This window comes from Triticum dicoccoides, chromosome 6B (assembly GCF_002162155.2).
Source record: "Triticum dicoccoides isolate Atlit2015 ecotype Zavitan chromosome 6B, WEW_v2.0, whole genome shotgun sequence".
Lineage (NCBI taxonomy): Eukaryota > Viridiplantae > Streptophyta > Magnoliopsida > Poales > Poaceae > Triticum > Triticum dicoccoides.
Window position 1 is genome coordinate 713048747 of NC_041391.1, and position 20925 is coordinate 713069671.

The following is a 20925-nucleotide window of genomic DNA, read 5'->3' on the forward strand; positions in this document are numbered from 1 at the left end:
CCTCCTGGGTTACCTACCACTTAGGTGAGTCCCTGATGTCCTTTTCCTTTGGCTACTCTTGTCTTTCTTAATCTTTGTTGTTTTCTGGTCTAAGACTCAGAGATGGGATGAATTCATGATTGTTGAATGCTTAGAAACTAGAAAATGGCTCTGTAGGAGGCATGCACGCTCGTACTGAGAGATGCTATTCGTTTGCTTTGTCTTCCAAATCAAGAGACATGTATTCGTGTGCCTCCAGCATTTATTAAATTTCTTCAAATTTCAAAACTTTGTTGTTGTACATGCAAGGATTGTTTCATTCATCAAGAAAATAAAACAGGCCATGCCCATCAGCAACTACTCCTACTGTTTGAATAAATAAGAAATGACCATCATTTTGGATAAATTACAGCATTAATCCATCAAGGGGCATGGGCAATTTCCTTGTTCTATTTCTTACTGAATCCGGTTCCATCAAAGATGCCGACAACTTTGCAGCCGTCCACCTCACCATTGCCGGCAATTGCTCCCTGCAGGTAGCATCTCATCTCCCTCTGCTCACTCACTCGCTGACTGAGCTGCAGCGTTTGTAAACAATAGTGTGTCTACTGTTGAGGTTCATGGGATTTCCCATCGTGGAGTGTAATACTAACTCTTAAGGTAACAAAACTATGATGCAACATTTGTATTTTGAGCTAAAAATCTAGTAGTACAATATGGTCAGGAGAACAACCTTGTCCCAAGGTTCAGGTCTATTCACTAGCTGCAGCTGCAAAAATAGGAGTCAAGTCTGTCTGTCTGACCTGTTGCTTTCTTGATTTTGTTTTATTTATGTTGGAAATGAATCTAGTCAAAATTATACATTGTGGATAATATGTAATGCCTGTTGTTGTTTCTTCTCATGTGACTATGTAAGTTGCTACATCTGTTTGATCCAAGAAATCCAATAGTTAGCTTGCAGTTTGAATAAATCAAGAAGATTTCATTAACATGGTCAGGTTTCAATATAGCATCCATAAGAGTGCATCCAATTTTTCACGCTATCCCACTCACTTAATCTTATTCATGGTTAAGCATTTTGCCTTGATTCATGTCAATAATCTATTGGTCAGTTTACATTGCCTCTAATGTCATCTGCTTTGTTTGTCCTGCTCAATTACTTATCATGATGGAGTAGGAATTTATCACTCGACAACTACATGATAGACTAGATTGGTAGTTAGTTTATGGTTTGAGTTAATCAAAACGATTATATAATTTCTAGTAATATGGACAAGTTTACGTTCACTCCACTTGGAGCTCTTAGTATAATCATCACTCTCGGATTTTGGGATACAATATCTGGTGTTTTCTCATATAAGATTCTTTATGGTTTAATCATTAATCTGGAGGTTTAATTTGTATTGCAGTGTTGTACTTGCACATGTAATGCTGCGCAATAAGGTACACATACTCGAGCCAGGCCATGAGCCGACTCACTATGATGAAGCCTGACGCTAAGTTGGATCACACTGGGGTCTGTCATGGACTCGGTTGCTCAGCCAGTTCTTTCTGCCAAGCTAATTTCAGTTCTGCACCATGTTGATGTTGGTAGCGTCTAATACCAGTATCATTCGTGTTCTTGTTTCCATGCTTCAATGATATGCTCTGCCCGGTGGCCTCCAGGATCAGCCTCGACTCATGAAGAACACCCAAGGTACTATGTAAACCATACTTTGCTAGCTTAACTGAGTATTTGTACTAGCATCAGTCAGTCATAATCAATTTATCATTGAAAAATATGAAAGCACATTAGAAAGATAAACATGACATCCAGTGTCTGTTCTTTTATCAATGTGCATGTGTGTGGGCTCTCTTGAAGTCATTGAATAGTAGATAATTTTCTAGCATGAATGGCACTCAGGTATATTTGATCTCACACGTCAGTAGTATTCTTTGTTATTCATTTTGGATTCCACACGTGATTGGAATCTTACATTCGGCACTGTTGCTTGTCTCCCAATAGGACTTAACAGAGGTTTATGACTAAATGAACCTTTAGTTGATCAATAAGTGCATGAATCTAACCTTATGAACCTTTTTTGACCGAATGATTTCCCAGGTAATGGTATATCAAGTGCCTGAAATTTTTGATGGCAATGTAGTTTATTTAGTATAGTAAAAGTGATCTTGTACCCTGATAATTGAAGAATTTTTTGATGTCCTCTCTAGGAGCTTCTCAACAGAAATGATGACCTGTATAGCTTGTTGTTCATTAGCTATTGTGTTCATATATAGCTCGCTGTCCTCCAAACTGAAAATGCCCATCATAATAAATGTTGCCTGGCAGTATTTTCCTTTATAGTTTGCTCCTGATCATCATTCTGTTACCATTTTACTTGGCCTTCAACTAATCTTGTTCCTGTGTACCCAGGGACCTGACTTAATGGTGAGGATGATGTTGGAGGAATCGGAGTGGTCACTGAAGATCGTGGACTCGCATCCGCCATTGCTGGAAGTTTGAACTTCAAGAGGGCAGAGCGATCCCGTATGAGAAGACCACCGATGTGATCATAGGTAAGCCGTTGGTTCCTCTACTCTGCTCCATCTCATTCTCTGCATGCCCACTTGAAATGAATAAAGGTCATATACATTTCTTTTGTATAGTACTTGAAAGATATGTAAATAGGTGGGCTCTTTTTGATAAATAAGTAACGAAACAATAAAAATTATCAACTTTTTTTGTTTTATGCCGGTCATCGAGCGTCGGCTAGTGTTGTGCCGGTCATCGAGTCGATGATTTAATGTTCGGATCTGTGGTAGTGGTCTTCTGGCCACCACAAGTATGTGATTTTTATGATCTTTCTTTTTACTGAAATTGGTCTCTTGTAGTTCGGTGCATCATGTTTGGTCTTTGATTTTTTTTATCCCTTTTGATTCTAGTCATAGATATGCTATATGTTTTTCTAAGAGTCTGTACAGTGCAGTTTATAAATTGGAGCTGACCTGCTGGGGCATCTTTCTGACATATTAACATCTATTTTGAATTAACTTACGTGAAATTGTACTTAAAGGTCAAGGATAGGGAATTAAAATACTTCAACCGAATTTGATTGGAAACAACATGGTGCTATTGGCTATTAGTCTACTAGTTGGGTCCGACATTTACTAAAACAAAACCTCGTTTGCTTCTTTTTTTATTTGCTGAAAAGCTCTGAGCATCTATATATTATGGATATCTTAATGTTTTGTAAAAAACATCTTTATAGTTTTCCTACTTTGAGTACTAATGATTTTGGTTTTTGCTCACATTTGTAGCATTTTCTCTGGGCGTACCTTCTGGCACGACACCGCCATCCGACACAAGTTTGGCCGGTGAAGCAGCTCTGCTTGCTCTGGCACTTACTTTGACGCCTCCGGTGGCTGTTGGTCCTCTTCTCTGCTCTCTCTCAAGCTCTATGACACTTGATACTTGTTGAGGTAGTGGAAACTTACTTGTACAAGTGGGTCATTGCTATTGGATATTTTTTGCTAGTTTTTTGGATCCCAAATCTTGGTACTGGCCTGCTGGTGTTTGTTTTTGTGTATTGAAAGAAAAACATGATTTTTCTTGGTGCTCGGGCAGATTTCACCTTCTAATCAATATTTGTGCCATCTAATCCATGCTTACTTGAATTTTATTTTTCTCCCATCTCCCTTAATATTGTGGATTAATTTCGTTTTAAGGCTATCCAAATGGTTGACAAACCATCTCTTTAGTTTTCCTGCCATCAGTACAAATCATTTTGGTTTCCGCTCACATTTGTAGCATTCTTGCTGGACGCACCTTCCGGGACCATGGTGTCATCCCACACTAGTTTGGCCGGCGAAGCAGCTCTGCCTGCTCTGTCGCTCACTCCAACGCCTCCCGCGCTGCCCCTCCGGTGGCCGCTTCCTCTTTGGTCCTGGCATAGGTAAACCTAGTTCCTCTCCTTCACTCTCTCTCACGCCCTCTGTCCCCATGCATGGCCATCGAGCCGTCGTAGATGAAATGAATAATGGTCATTTGCATTTCTTTATTTTGGTGCCTGAGAGTCAGAAGTCCCAATTTCATCTTGTTGGTCTAGATAGAGATTCTGGTTGCTCTGTTTCATTCTAGCTGAATGTTCCTGCAGGTTGCTCTCCTGGTTCAAGTTGATGTTGCTCTGCACTTGTGCAGGAGAAAAACATACATACCCACCCTTGTGCGCATGTTCAGAAATTTCTTAATGTTGATATACCTGTTCTGTTGCAATGCACACAAGACCAAAGGGAATCAAAAGTCTAGGATCTAGTTCTGTTTATTTTTATTTTTTTATTTTTTGAGGGGATCTAGTTCTGTTTATATCTGTTGCAATGCACATGTATTACCCTTGGCGATACTAACAATTCATTTTGAAACTGAGATTTGTCAACACATGTGTATGTATTATCCTTACAGATTTTCAAGCGAATAAATTTATCATGGCTATCTAAGTGTTTGCGTTCTGTTCTCAACCACAATTTGATTGGAGATAGAAGAAAGCGTGTATGCAGATACTTCTTAGTGCCTAAAAGACATAAGGAGCCATGCATAGAATCATTTTTAAGTCAGCGGTTCATGCCTACAAGCTTTTGTTTTCTTGCCACAAATGCATATAGCACCCTGAGGCACTTATTATGCTCAGAGACAAACAATAAGATCTCTAGTTTATTGGTTACTGTAGATTATTAGGTAATCGTTATATTTGTGCTCTCGATGCAACTAGTGTTAAAAACGATGATTTTGATGGTTGTAGAAAATAAACTGTGTCTTCTATTAAGTCAAACTATGCAATAAACTCTCCTTGTGGTCATATGTACCGTTATGGTTTAGTTGATGTTACTGATTGTGCGAGTGGTGCATAGTGTTTATCTACCCTGAACCTATCTCACTTATATATTTTGTCTTTGTTTTGTGTTGTGTTCATGAGAGACCTGACTCGGCAGTTTTTTTTGTGTTGTGTTGTTTAGATAGCAGGAGGGATGTACGACTGTTAGGCCCGAAGAGCACAGTGACATTGCTCATCATTGACAGTGAGCGGCTCAGCCCTCGTCATGCAAATAGCCAACACCATCATCATCAGCGAGGAGCTGCTGTAGTACCTGCACCTGGTGAGGTTGGTGGTGCGCTACTACATGCCTCTACAACAAGACACGGTGGCATGCTAAATGGAGCTTTGAGCAGCAGCACATCGTGGGGAGAGGACGGATGTGGTGGTCTGGGAACCTCGGGCTCCACTACATCTGCCGCTAGAAGCAGCAACAGAGCGCGTTGTTCGACTGTGCCAGGCTTGGCGGTGATCTCGACGATTGCATGGAGTGGAAGACTTTGCAGTGTAGCAAGGTTGCTCAGGTCAGGTTTTTCTTCTACTTGATTTATTTGTTTTGTTCCATACTAGTGTACAAGTATCTAATGTGAGAAAACAAACAAAAGGTAGTACTTGTGTTTTGTTTTTGGGCTCCTCTGTATTTCATTTTTGTGTATGGGATCAGTCGGCTGAGATGAGATTCTCTATCTATTCATAGTAGCGAGTATCTCCCATCTTAAAAGTATTGACTGATGAAACTGGGAACAAGTTGCCTAGCTTGAAGTAGAAAATTCGTTGTAGCGAGTATCTCCCATCTTAAAAGGTGATGTTGATGTTTACAAATGATCTATTAAAAGAGTGTCTTATGTTTAAATACCCTTCTATAGAGGCAGGTTCCAATCGATTTCCTCGCTGCATTCTAGGCTAGCCTACTGATGCAATTTCATCTACTGAGTTTAGTATTGATGTTGGTTGCATTGGATGGTGGTTATCTCTTTTGTGAAGTATTGCAAAAAATCGTGATCTGAGGCACTAGCATGCCGGCCTTTTTAAGAAGGCATGTGTCGTGCAGGTGCTGTGCCATTTTTGTTTCTTAGATGATGAGGGATGCTCCATTGTTGAATGGGTTCCAGAGCACAACTTTTGTTTTAAAATAAATTCTGGTTTGTTCTATATTATGATTGCTTAAACTTTTGTGGAGTAACAGGTATTATAATACCAACTGTATGGGTGGTGCATAGTGTTTATCTAGCCTGAACCTTTATTGCTTATGTATTTTGTCTCTTTTGTGTTGTGTTCGTTAGAGAGAGGTCTGACATGGTGGTTTCTTAGAATATGATAGGAGCTGCTAAAGGGAAACAACCCTGGATGTCACAGGCTGAAGGAGGAGGTCTTACACATCTTCTTGGTTCAGGTGAATCCTTGCTCTCGTCTCTCTCACTGTCGTGCCGGCCATTGAGACCTTGATTTAGTGTTGGGATCTGTGGTCGTGGTCTTCCAGCCACCAAAATCATTTGACCATGATGATCTTTCATATCAATCAAGTTGTTCTCTTGTAATGCAGTGCGCGTTAGGCCTTTTTCTGCTCCATGCTACTGTTGCTAAAGGGTTAGGCTCAATATGGCGTGTTTGTCAGTGCCAAAGCAACTAGTAAAGTAGAGAATAATTTTAATGGGGTTCATTTATGATCTTCTCTTTGTAGGATCATATTAAGAGCTCCTATAATCTTTCCTGAACCTCCTTGATACGTTGCTTTTTGAAAGTGCTAGTGTGCTCCTAATAATTTTGTTTTCCATACAAAGCCATGCCACTAGTTTGTGAAAGATTATGCCCCAGCGGCACTGCCAATACTTGGGGTGCTTATATCAATATGTCCTTATTTTTCACTAAGTTATGTATAATGGATCGGTATCTTGGTTTCCTCTCATTGGTTTTGAGAAGAGCATGTTGTTCTTGTCACCATTGTCTCGTGGTAGTATCAGCCAACACTTATGTGTGAGATTGTCTAGTGTCTTTTTGGGATCACCCACTATAAAACATTGAGTTTTGTGAAGTTGCTCTGGTTTCTTAATCCACGCATTGCATTTTGATGTGCAGGACTTGAGAAATAAGGTGAAGAAAAAGGAAAAAGACCTGCTAATCTTTCCCTTCACCGTTGGATGTCGGTCGAATGGTTGATGGCAGGGGGAACTCACTCGACGTATCGAAGCTACTGTATGGACTAAGAGATCTTTAGAGATAGGCATTTTGTTGTTAATTTTTCCTTGTCTGTAGGGTGTGGGCCGAATGGTCTTGTTCCTGGGAGTTTGTAAACTTTGGATTGAATGGCGATATTGGTATAGTCTCAGTGAGTGCTACATATGAACCACCATTGTAAAATTTGATTTGAATTGTATCGTGCAGCAAGGAGTTAGTAGTTAGCAAACAGATTGGATTGATTGGCTGTCATTTTGGCTCATGTGTCCTTGTACCTTTCTAGCATGTTGTGATGCCAAAAAATGATGATGATTTTTTATGTCAATGAAATCTGATGGCTAATGAATGAGTGATTTTGATACGACTGGTGCATGGAAATCATGATAACGATTGGTGATTCTTGAAAAACAACCAGGTGCTTTCAAATTTACCACTAGAAAAGAAACTGGGGGCAACTACATATGTTTACCTTCACCTTGTGTTTGTGTGTATGTGATTGTGAGCACAGACATGATTATTTACCATCAGCCAGCAGCATGTCTGGTTGTTGTCCTGCTTGACATGGTACTACGGGTCTGTTGTCGCCGTCGCCGTGCACACCAGCTCGGACTTTTGATCTACTGCTCGAACTCCTTTGAGAAGAAAGCTCAGGATAATCTGTGTCATCTTAATTATTATGTGATCTAGCTAGCTAGGTTGTTCTGATCATCTGGATTCCTGAATTGGAAGACAACATTGAATCAATGTACGTAGTACCTATCTGTTGTATACAAGTGGTCGTTGCTATCTTCTCTAATATATATGTATACAAATCTTTTAACGTGGCATCTATTTGTTATGACTAATCCATGTGTTTTTTTCCGAGTAACTTGATAGGAAGCGGATGCAATGTAGGTTTGTTTGGGGAGAGAAGGGACATGATTAATCAGGGATTGACAGAGAGATCTGATGTGATTCATCACAACTTAACAGAGAGGGATCTGACGGGACTAACACAGGATTCAGAACATACCTTACTTAAATAGGAAATAATAAACCATCCCACGTACGTATTGTAATATACTATATGGAAACTAAACTACCTAGCGTGATTTGAGGGAGGCCCGTACTTAGTAGCCTCTTATCAGCAAGTTTAACAAACCATCCTAGTAAACTTCCTCGAAATCCTCTCGCTCCCAAAAACCTATGAAACCTTCCGTCTTTAATTGCTATCGCTTCACCTCCTCCTCCATTACTTCCTCTCCCTCCAGTTCTCGTCGATCGTTGGCTCCCTCGCCTCTCACGCGGATCAACCCCCTCTTCCATTACTTCCTGCATCCCTTTCTTGTCGATCCATTGGCTCCGGCGCGCCTCACACGGATCAGCCTCCAATCCAACGTCTCTCCGCGCTGCTCGCTCTCTCAGCGCTGCCGTACATGATCTCCTCTCCTCTATAAATGGTCTCCCATGTGCTCTTTCCTCTCCTCTTGCTCCTCCTACGTGGACTAAGCTGCATCTGCCGCACCCCCTCCTTTCTCCTTAATCCAACACACAAGGACTACATGCAGCAGCAGCAGCCGGTCATATCACAAGATGCCGGGAGATGATCCACACCCTGTCGTCGATGCTCTGGACATACACGTGCCTGCTGCGTAGCTCTCCTCCGCAAGGTCAGGCTTGTCTCTGTAAGAGCACACCCTTTCCCGATCTAATCTTATTCAGAAAATCTTTGCATGGCGTACTCAAACTGACTATAGTGTTTTGTCACCCTTGGTAATGCGGATGGTTGCACCAGACATGGAACCGGAGATGAAACCGCCGGCCAAGCGACACCACTAAAACTCAGGATGAGATATGGAGGTATGTCCATTCGACCATAACGGGCTAGCCGGCATGTGTTTTATTCACAAATTCATTATAGCGAGTATGTTTATTCACGGGAAACCCCCCTTTGAAACCAAATTTTTGCTAATTAAAAGAGAGATACTATATAAGAGAATTGTGCACTGTTAGAACAACTTACAACATGTAACAGTACTATAATTGTGGTTTTAGAGTTACAGAAATGAATTATACTCCACTTACGAATACCTCCAAAGACAACTAAGTTTATTGGGAATAGAAATGTTTGACAAGATAATTGCCAGAATGTTCAAGGTCTGAACAAGTGTGCAAATGGGAAGATTTTAATTTGGCAACTTGATTTTGTTTTGGCTTAGCTATGGGATCCTGGCCCTTATGTTATGTACCTTCTATAGCAAGTGATATGTTTCTGGTTGGAGGCCTAAGGCCAATGTAGTTTTGATTAATACCAGATCTATCTAAACAACCGTTTCATTTGGTTCACACAACATTACTTTTGAGTGAAAAAAAATCATGTGGTTTTATTTATTAGAAATGAATTAGCAGTGCGGTTCATGTACACAATGTGCTTGCTTAATTTTTGAGCTCTCACAAACTGATTGGGACAAACACTAGTATGCATATCCATTTATCCTTCTGATCATATCATCTTTGATGTCAAGTGGTACTGAAAGTTTCAAACTACGTAGAAGGACGTAGTATAGATCATTCGTAACGATAATTAATCTGCACTAGTTTGTGTTTATTAAACCAACACCAGTGGGTATTTGTTTAGTCGGTACAAGTGGTTCCAACTACAATATTAAATATTTCTGATAGAAACATTCTGGCTGCCACCTGTACAAGTGTAGGAGTAATTTCAAAATTATCATAATTGATGGCATTCATGGTTTTTGGGCAAATACCAAGCAATTTCTCATGCAGCCTGCGCCACCTCCAAGCTGTGTGTTGTTTTTTTTTTGAAGGGAAGCTGTGTGTTTTTTTTAAGGGGAGCTGTGTGTTGTTAAGAGGTGTTGTTTGTGTCTTTTCTCAGAGTTGATCATTTTAGATGGGCGGGCAAAAGCAGGAGATGAAGTCGTCCATGCATGCATGCATGCATGCTTGAGCTCGATCGATCGGCGTGCAGCTGTCAACTATATATATAGTGGTAACGGAAGGACATGGCCGTGGAGTGGTGTTGTAGTGCCGGTGTGGATTCGTTTCTTGTAGGAAAAAACACGTTATGCTGCCGAAATTTCCGGCGAAATTCCGCACGACTTGTCGAAATTTTGGTCTTGTTTGTAAGAAAAGAAAAAAATCTAGGGTGTTGGGTGCAAAATGTTAGGGACTCGGCTGCAAGAACATGTTGTTTGCGGGGATGGAAAAGGAAAAAGGATGCGTTGTTCCCGTTTCTATGACGTCACGTGTCAAGTCGACCACGCGAGGAAAAAAAAAGTCGACCACACGAGAAAATAAAAAAGCAAGAGCAGCAGCGACTCCCGGCATCCGCTGACTATTTTTCTATCTCGCGTGCTCTCTGTTTTTCTTCTTCTTCTCCCTTTATTTAATTTGCCGCCCCGCCGCAGACCAACCAAAAGAGAAAGAGGAGTACTCGTAAAGTAAAGAGCGAGCGCTTGCTTGGATGGAAGCATGTTTTTGCGTTTACACGACACGAAGAGTCTACCTACGTATAGCGAGGATTTGCATTCTCTTGGTCCACCTAGCTAGGATTTGCTCTCCTTCCATGCATGAGACTCCTGGACTACCAAAAACCTCGCTTGTAATATACAAGGTCGGTGCTTTCCGACAATTAGAGAAAGATGACCCACGGCCAACGCTACTAGAGATCGAATTTTCTTCTTTACCAACAACAGAAAATTTAGCAGAGATCGAGATCGAGCCATGGACATGTTGGTCGCCAGCGGCTGGTTCACGGGGGTGCTGTCGTCGTTGACGAGGTTCCTCTTCATGTGGTCCATGGCGCAGCAGTGCATTCCGGATTTTCTCAGGAACTACGTCGACACGCTCGCCAGCCGCATCATGGACGCCATATCCCCCTATGACACCGTCACCATGGACGAGCGCCACCCCGACTACTTCGGCCGCAACCAGGCCTACGCCACCGCCGAGGCCTACCTCACCGCCACCTGCCGGTCCGGCGCCCGCTGCCTCCGCGCCACCCTCGGCTTCGACGACGACCGCATGAGCCTCGCCCTGGACGACCACGAGGATTGGTGTTAGAACAAATTTTTAAATCATTAAATGCTACTGAACATTATTTTTGAATGGTACAAAACATTTTTTAATTTCATGGAGATTTTTTACATTGTATAAACATTTAAGAGTAGCAGAAAGAAATTTCTGAAACATGTGAACATTTTTTTAAAGTCATAAATGTTTTTTAAAGATATGAAACACTTTTTAAAATTACGCAAACACTTTATAAATTGTCTAATTTTTTTGAATGTCACAAACATATTGTTGAAAATCATGATCAATTTTTAAATGTCGTCAACATTTTTAAAGCACGCAGGAGGGTGCAGCAGGCAATTTGATTTATCTAGCAACCAAAGAAGAAACAACACTGTCCAGTAGCTGAATTTTTAACTGAAGCTAGCGATCAAAGAAGCAGCCATGTAGGCAACTTGATTGATCTACAGGAAGCTAGCAGTATGTGTGCATGGCTGGATTGAAATTGAACGCAGTGCTGCTGAATTTGTTTAGCTAGCGACTAGAACCTATTATGTTGTTGTTTGTTTGTTGTTGCTTCAGTTAAACTGCACAAGACATGTACTGTAGTAGTACCTTGCATGTGTTTGATGATATATGTGTAGAAGAAAGATGCAATGCGGCCTTGGAGTGGTGATCCCTATTTTAGGATAGCTGTTGGAGACAGCGCTTGCTCATGCCCAAAATAATATATCAGTTTTCGTGTCGAAAAAGTTTTACTCCACCAACTTTTCGTGACAAAAAATAAGGCTGATGTTGGAGATGCTCTAAATGTGTGATTATTTGGTTGTCCACTTTTCCTTGTTGCTATCTCTTATAACTCTCTTGATCAGTCTGCTTATGGCTACTTGATTGCAGAATTAGAAATTTCATGGAAGCTTGCAGGTGAGTTCCTTTGAAATTAGAGTGCGAGCAAAATAGGGTATTCTCATTGTCTAGCTAATCATGGTTGTTATGTTGGTAGCACCCCTCGTTAGCTATGACAGGTTCCAGATTGTATCTCTGAAGCTTGTATTAGCGGACTATAATTCTATTCTTATGAAATAAAACCTATTCTTTCTCCCAGAGAAAGTATCTAGCATCATCACGTTTCTTCTTGTTTGAGAGTGTGTCTTCATGTTTTATTATCTCAGCAAAATCTGAACGCACATACTTGAACACATTTAATAGTAGATCATTGCACGCTATATAGTATGCACGGTTGAAAAACACTACCTATTCACTAGCCTACTACTGGTACTACAAATTTACGCATAAAGTCAAGCAGTTATTTAGGAGAAAATTTGACAAAAAGATTCACCCGAACAAACCAGGTGAATGGGGCTCCTGTATAAATTACATAATCTAATTTGTATTACTTGAAAGGAAGATAAACCAACCGATGCGTGTCAGCACCCTACGGACTGATTCGGATGCACGGATACATACTTTGTGTATACTATGTATGCATCATTTACTGACTCACACATTTGTACTATATGCTATCGTGGGCAGAATTATTGATCCTCGTCTTCTTTCTAGTCGTCGTGGCTAATATTGTCGTCCCTATCGTCTTCCTCCTTTTCTTCATCACTACTGTCATTCCCTTCTTCATCTTTGTCCCCGGCAGATGCTTTCTCCTTCAGCTGGCAGGAGACATATGGTTGTCGCTTTATTGTATGAAATGCAAACGCCCTGTAATTGCTTTACTTTATCACTAAGCGGTAGCGATAGTCGTAGAAGCAATAGATGGCGTAACGACAACGATGCTACGATGGAGATCAAGGTGTCGCGCCGGTGACGATGGTGATCACGACGGTGCTTCGAAGATGGAGATCACAAGCACAAGATGATGATGGCCATATCATATCACTTATATTGATTGCATGTGATGTTTATCCTTTATGCATCTTATCTTGCTTTGATTGACGGTAGCATTTTAAGATGATCTCTCACTAAATTATCAAGAAGTGTTCTCCCTGAGTATGCACCGTTGTGAAAGGTCTTCGTGCTGAGACACCATCTGATGATCGGGTGTGATAGGCTCTACGTTCAAATACAACGGGTGCAAAACAGTTGCACACGCAGAGTACTCAGGTTAAACTTGACGAGCCTAGCATATACAGATATGGCCTCGGAACACGGAGACCGAAAGGTCGAACGTGAATCATATAGTAGATATGACCAACATAGTGATTTTCACCATTGAAACTACTCCATCTCACGTGATGATCGGACATGGTTTAGTTGATTTGGATCACGTGATCACTTAGATGACTAGAGAGATGTCTGTCTAAGTGGGAGTTTTTAAGTAATATGATTAATTGAACTTAAATTTATCATGAACTTAGTACCTGATAGTATTTTGCTTGTCTATGTTTGTTGTAGATAGATGGCTCGTGTTGTTGTTCTGTTGAATTTTAATGCGTTCCTTGAGAAAGCAAAGTTGAAAGATGATGGTAGCAATTACACGGACTGGGTCTGTAACCTGAGGATTATCCTCATTGCTGCATAGAAGAATTACGTCCTGAAAGCACCGCTGGGTGCCAGGCCTGCTGCTAATGCAACTGACGACGTTAAGAACGTCTGGCAGAGCAAAGCTAATGACTACTCGATAGTTCAGTGTGCCATGGTTTACAGCTTGGAACCGGGTCTTCAACGACGTTTTAAACGTCATGGAGCATATGAGATGTTCCAGGAGGTGAAGTTAATATTTCAAGAAAATGCCCAGATTGAGAGATATGAAGTCTCCAATAAGTTCTATAGCTGCAAGATGGAGGAGAATAGTTCTGTCAGTGAACACATACCCAGAATGTCTGGGTATAATAATCACTTGATTCAACTGGGAGTTAATCTTCCTGATGATAGTGTCATTGACAGAATTCTTCAATCACTGCCACCAAGCTACAAGAGCTTCATGATGAACTATAATATGCAAGGGATGGACAAGACTATTCCCGAGCTCTTCGCAATGCTAAAACCGCGGAGGTAGAAATCAAGAAGGAGCATCAAGTGTTGATGGTTAACAAGACCACCAGTTTCAAGAAAAAAGGCAAAGGGAAGAAGAAGGGGAACTTCAAGAAGAACAACAAACAAGTTGCTGCTCAAGAGAAGAAACCCAAGTCTGGACCTAAGCCTGAAAGTGAGTGCTTCTACTGCAAGCAGACTGGACACTGGAAGCGGAACTGCCCCAAATATTTGGCGGATAAGAAGGATGGTAAAGTGAACAAAGGTATATGTGATATACATGTTATTGATGTGTACCTTACTAATGCTCGCAGTAGCACCTGGGTATTTGATACTGGTTCTGTTGCTAATATTTGCAACTCGAAACAGGGACTTCGAATTAAGCGAAGATTGGCTAAGGACGAGGTGACGATGCGCGTGGGAAATGGTTCCAAAGTCGATGTGATCGCGGTCGGCACGCTACCTCTACATCTACCATCGGGAATAGTTTTAGACCTGAATAATTGTTATTTGGTGCCAGCGTTGAGCATGAACATTATATCTGGATCTTGTTTGATGCGAGACGGTTATTCATTTAAGTCAATGAATAATGGTTGTTCTATTTATATGAGTAATATTTTTTATGGTCCTGCACCCTTGAAGAGTGGTCTATTTTTATTAAATCTCGATAGTAGTGATACACATCTAATAAATAGTACAACTTATTTGTGGCACTGCCGTTTAGGTCATATCGGTGTAAAGCGCATGAAGAAACTCCATACTGATGGGCTTTTGGAATCACTTGATTATGAATCACTTGGTACTTGCGAACCGTGCCTCATGGGCAAGATGACTAAAACGCCGTTCTCCGGAACTATGGAGCGAGCAACTGATTTGTAGGAAATCATTCATACTAATGTTTGTGGTCCAATGAATGTTGAGACTCGCGGCGGTATCGTTATTTTCTCACCTTCACAGATGATTTGAGCAGATATGAGTATATCTAATTAATGAAACACAAGTCTGAAACATTTGAAAAGTTTAAAGAATTTCAGAGTGAAGTGGAAAATTATCGTAACAAGAATAATGGAATTTATGATGTTGTTCGTGGCATGCCGTTTGTGTCGTTTGCGCTGGCTACAGGATTTTCAGTTTTTAAAATGTTTTATCTCTTAATCGAAAAATCCGATTGAAAATCCGTTTTCACCATTAAATCCCTCGCGATGAGATCTTTGAAACTAGATCCCATGTTGATATGTTTTAATGAAATTTTTTTTGGATTAAAAGTTGCCATGTCTATTGCATATGAATTGCCATGATGTTTATACTGAAGTTGCCATGATATGTTTCAGCTATTTTCTTCTACATTTAAAAGTAAATTTTGACATTTATAAAACGAGGAATTAAGAAACTAGACTTGCCATGAACCATAAACTAAAATTGCCATGATACATGCACGTAAAATTGCCATGGTTCATACAAAAAAATAATTTTCATGGTCAAAGTACTGGAGTTGCAATCATCAAAATACTAAAATTCCCATGATCTACAAACTAAAATTGCCACATGGCAACTTTAGTTTAAGCCCTATGGCAACTGCAGTGTAAACATCGTGGCAACTTCTGGCAAAAAAAAATTCATCGAAACATATCATGGGGTCTAGTTTTGAAGATCTCGTCGAGACGGATTTAATGGTGAAAACGGATTTTTAGTTCGCTCTTTTATTTAGGAGATACAACAATTTTAAGCCGAAAACCAAAAAAATTTTTGTTGATGTCATCTATTCATACGTGGCAAAATGAGTGGTGATGGAGGCGTGTGGACGATGTGCAAACGCCCACACGTGTGGGCGTTAACATTTCCGTTATTTCATCATGTAGTACTGTTTAAATCTAAACAATCCGTAGCAGATCTTCATGGTTGGTCTTGAGTGGAGAGACCCTGACTGCGTCTTATTATGAAGATTGGAGTAGAAATTATAACCGGATCATCATTCGCTTTCTGGTTCGGATCTGGGCAAGTGTCATCCGAATCACATCTAGCAGTGTCCCCGATTCGCCTAACCCCGCACGACGCCACCAGCTCGGCGTCGTGGTGGCCGGCAGATCGCCCGATCTTGACGTTGAACGCCTCCACCCCGCTCCGCAGGTCTACAGTGAGGCTGTCCATCAGGAACCATGATAGCTGCATGCCGGTGCCTTTAGCGACAACGAGCTTCTCCCTCGACTTCATCGGCCCGACGCAGAGACGGCACGGTGCGGCGGCGCTGGTGGCGAGAGGGATGCAGAGGTAGGACAGGTGCACGTAGGTGCCAGCGTCCATGCACGCGCCGCGGCCCGGGCTGGCCGATGCAAGGCGGAGGGTGAGGTTGAACTGCGGGTCGAGCGTGAGGTTCTTGGACGGCGGCAGATCTAGGCCCGAGACGGAGTTGATCGTGACGGAGTAGCGCCGGTGGGGGAGGCCGAAGACGAGACCGAATGTCAAGCCGAGGGAAAGACCAGCAACATGATGAGGCACACCGAGCATCATTTGTCTAAGCACGACATCCTCTTCAAGCGCTGTCCCAGCATCGTCGCCGGCGATCGCGGGTTCTCGGGATCGGTGGACTTGGTGTCCAAGCCCGACGGGTATCCCACCATGGTTGCGCTTGTCGAACAATCTGACTATGGGTTGGTACACGATCTGGCTTGCATATGCTTGTTTAATTAGGGTTTGGATTTGGCGGCGGGGTCGTCTCCGAGGTTAGTTTGTATACGCACGCGTATCTGCTTAGGCCGTACGTGGTGCTAAAACTATAGACTTTAATCGATATGTACGTCTCTCTTTACTTAATTTGGAGTTTTCAACTACCTCACCTTCAACCGACATCTAAGTTTATTTTGATCAGCAAAAAATAGAGCTCACATCGTGGTACTTTTCTTTTTTGCTGGATTAGTTGCTGTGTGTTTTTTGCCTCTTCTATGCATTATCGGTCTCAAAGAATATTGGTTGTATACATTGCATGACGCAACAATTTTCATTCTATTGTCTAATAATAAAGTGACGATTAGAGGAAACATAAAGTACCACCTCTATTCTGAATTATAAGATATTTTAGGTATTTCAATATGACTACATATGGACCGGGAACACACATACTAAAATGCATCTATATATACATCCAGTTCAGGAAAAGTTAGAATATCTTATAATTTGAAACGGAGTAAGTAATTAATATATCAAGACATACTGCAAGATTGCCATCTAAACGGCAGCATATAATTCAGCACCAGTTTCATATGGTCCTTGTCTCGCATGTACACGTGTATAATAGTCCCTAATTGCAACCAGTTGAAATTGATAGGTTGTTTAATAAGAGAATGTCATCCATGCGCAATTAAATCCCTACTACTTCTCTAATTATATACTCCCTGCGTCTGGAAATACTTGTCATCAAAATAGATAAAAAGAGATGTATCTAGAACTAAAATATGTCTAGATCCATCCCCTTTTATACATTTTGATGACAAGTATTTCCGGACAGAGGGAGTACTAGCTAAAAAGATTGTAAGGTACATATTTCACTTTTCTTCTCATCAGCCCTTCATCCAACCTTTCTTTCTTGTCTGATAGTTCACCACCTTATTTTACTTATCTTCTAACCAATTTTACTTTAATTTACTTACCAAACATCTCATCAAACTACAAGGAAAATCATGGGCAAAATTTGATAAACCTTTATTTACAATATCACAATAATATGGGCAGGTAAATCACAAGTTAACGTGCTCGAATATTTATATCCGCTGCAACGCAGGGGACGGTCCTGGTTAAATAGGCAAAACTTTCTAGCTGTGTAGAATATTTCGTAGTTGCTGGATACATCATTTTAATAATAATTAAAGTCTTCGTTCATGCATGGCCAAATTAAATAACCAAACAACGCAGCATATACTGCCAACATAAATAAGAGAACAAACAAACCTTGCAAACTCTAGATGTAGGACATGCAACGGGTATTTCTATGAAATCTCGCAACAAGAAAAAACATGAATATTTCTAAGAAATAAAGCAAAGTGGTTAACACTTGTTTGGCGACTGGTCGATGAGTTGATGACTATCCACATATATATACATATTACTAGGATAAAGCATATGAGAATGAAAGAAGAAACTCTGCGATCAACTACGTACTATTATATTCTAGCTATAAGCAAACAACTATTGGTCGAGAAAGTCACATGGCACGGCGCCCAGACCGACTCGCATGCCCTTGCAGCCTAACCCCCACGGGTACGGTGACAGTACTCCTTCAAACGACCCGACTGGTAGGTGCAATGTGGCGTCGAACACGGCCACCCCTCTCTTCATGTCCGCCGCAAGAGCGTCCAACACTTTCCCTGCTGGAACCGCAGTGGCCATTGCCAGGACCTGCTGCTCCACCGCCTTCCGTGGCCTGGCGCAGAGCGGCCGCGTCTTGGGCCTGCTGGCGGCAATCCGGACGCCGCTGTAGGCCACCGTCATGTAAGCGCTGGGGTTGATGCACGCTTGTGAACCGTAGCTCCCGGAGGCGACACCGAGGGTGAGGTTGAACGAGAGGCCCGTCTTGGGGTCGGTGGAGGAGATGGAGTCTACCGCGACAGAGTAATGGGCGTCGAGCCTGTAGTACTCGACTGGGACGATTATGCATGCAAGTATCAGGAGGGCGCCGACTACCGCGAGCAGCACGAAGCACCAAAGCGGGCACCCTCTGGCGGCATTGATCTCGTGATCTCCATCGGGTGCCTGGCTCTCGACGTCGTCCATGTCCGGCAGCCTGCGCTTTTCGCTGTGGGGGTCTTGGCTCTTGGGTTTGAGTTTGGCGTAGACGCAGAACAGGTAATATGTATGGAGAAAATTAGAATCGATAGGCACGTCTCCGAAAGGAAATTAGTTTAATTATTAATTGAACCGCTAGCTGGAGTAGTAGCATCCTTGCCGGAATCGTGACCGTGCCTAGTTACTAGTAGTAGTCTAGTAGCAATGAAGCGCATGGGTCCATCAATCGGTCGCTAAAACATGCATGCATGCATGCATGCGTTCCTCCGTCGGCAGCTCGACTTTGACTTTGACTTGCGCAGGCGTTGTTTGTTTGACTCAGAAAATGGCACATCTGTTCTCCATCCGGCGCAACATCGATCCTTCTTCAAAGGTTTCGTTTTTCTCCAACATCATTATTTTCACTGACGGTCGAACGACACTGACGGATGTGCCTTCTCGCTCGCCGCCGGCGAGCCCAGGTAAGGTGCATGCCCTACCGTTGTTACCGTTGTTGTCCGCTCCATCGTCGCCAACAAAAAGAAAGAGAGAGAGAGAGAAACCCTCCCCTCTTCCCCACCCGATGCGACCAGCGACCGCTTTCCCTCTTTTCGCGTTGACAATGCGTGCGGGCGATGGACCCTAACCGCGACGACTCCTTGACATGACAAGGCGATACGTGTACAATGCAAGCTTGCTAGACGTTCTGGAAGGCACGAGCTGTACTGTAAGTTTTAGTTTATCCGTGCTACAAACTGCTACTCCCTCCTTTCCGGTTTATAAGGCTTATCTCAAAATTTCAGTTTTTCCATTTTGTAAGGCTCAATTTGATTGTTTCCCATCACATGTTCAAATTCCAAGGTGCATTAAATCATTGCATGCAAGTATATAAGAGAAAATTAAGCAATGCATGTAATTTATGCATGCATGCATTGCAATTAATGCATTGGTAAACATACTTTTTTAAGGAAAACAAGAGCATTAATTGGGTGTTTTGCCAAACTACAAAAAGTATTCCACCACTCATCATCCACCTTGGTTGGTGAGATTTTTGAATTGAGCCGTATAAGCCGGAAAGGAGGGAGTAGTCGAGTAATAATCTCCTTTTTTCAAGAGATCTTTGAAATTTGTGTGGTAATAAATAAAAGGAGTAGGTAGCAATTTATGGCATGGACTCACCCACCCGTCTCGGAGTAGAGTAGTTGGCTTTGAAATTTGTGCAGCATGCATCAGGATTTGGCGAGCGGCTGGGATGACAATACAGGCGGGGATGGATCCGTGGGAGCCCAAGATGAACCAATCAGATTTGCTCGCGATTAACCTGCGTTGAGTGGAAACCAGGAAAGTGAAGAGTCCACCCACCCTCTCTCCTCCCCCGATTCATTCATTCATTCCCGCAGTCGCCGCCCCCGCGCCAACCACCTTCCCCCGACGGACCTCGATCCGCCGCCGCCCCCACCCCCACCCCCACCGTCGACGACCCCCTGGCCTCCCCCTTCACTCACCTGACGCCAGATCGAGCAGGCGAGGCGGCGGCCATGGCGATCCCAGACCCGCGACGGCCACGGTCTCGGGGGACGAAGCTGCTCGACTTCGGTGCCGGGAGAGGAGCCGCCCCTCCCATCCGTGTGGTTCCGCTCGAGGGCCGAGCGGTTCCGCGCGAGGCGAGCGCTCGACTGCTCCGACGCGTCAAGGTCTCCTCCCCTTCTCTCGCCCATCTTCTCCTCTCTGCGCCGCCGCCGTGATTTGCTCTAGTCCCTGATGCAGCCGATGCCCTCACGCAGGTGCACGAGGGATCCGAGGCCACCACTCAGGCGCGGCGCGGCGTAGTGCATCTCACGAATTCCACCACCAATCCTCGCCGCCGTTCATGCTCCGGCGTCAGCAGGGCTGGCAAGACGGCGACTTCCGCTTCTTCTTGTCTCGCGACGCCTCCTCCAAGCCGCTCAAGGTACTTCCCTCCCCTCCCCTCCCCTCCCCTCCCCTTGCCGCCCCCAAATCTCCAATCTCTTCCGACCTCCGCGGCCGGCCTCACGAGCGAGATCATGAGAATTAGATGGGGCGGTGGATGGATTCCCTTGGCATCTGCTTGATGATTTCCCTTTGTGTAATGTATGATGACAGCTGAAACCTGAAGCTTTCTGTTCGCAGTCCAATCTTACGCATCTTCATT

The 20925-nt window shown here is 42.8% G+C and overlaps 2 long non-coding RNA genes across 2 annotated transcripts in view; both read left to right on the forward strand.

Moving 5' to 3' along the window:
• LOC119320269 overlaps positions 1-612 on the forward strand; it is a 9746-nt gene extending 9134 nt beyond the window's left edge. The window contains exon 6 of the long non-coding RNA XR_005154880.1: positions 516-612. This is a non-coding gene — a long non-coding RNA (uncharacterized LOC119320269). The remainder of the gene's footprint in view (positions 1-515) is intronic.
• A 2702-nt stretch (positions 613-3314) lies between these two features.
• Positions 3315-5008, forward strand: LOC119322460. Its single transcript, XR_005155625.1, has 3 exons — positions 3315-3438; positions 3767-3911; positions 4969-5008. It is a non-coding gene; the product is annotated as an uncharacterized LOC119322460 (long non-coding RNA).
• Positions 5009-20925: the final 15917 nt, after the last annotated feature.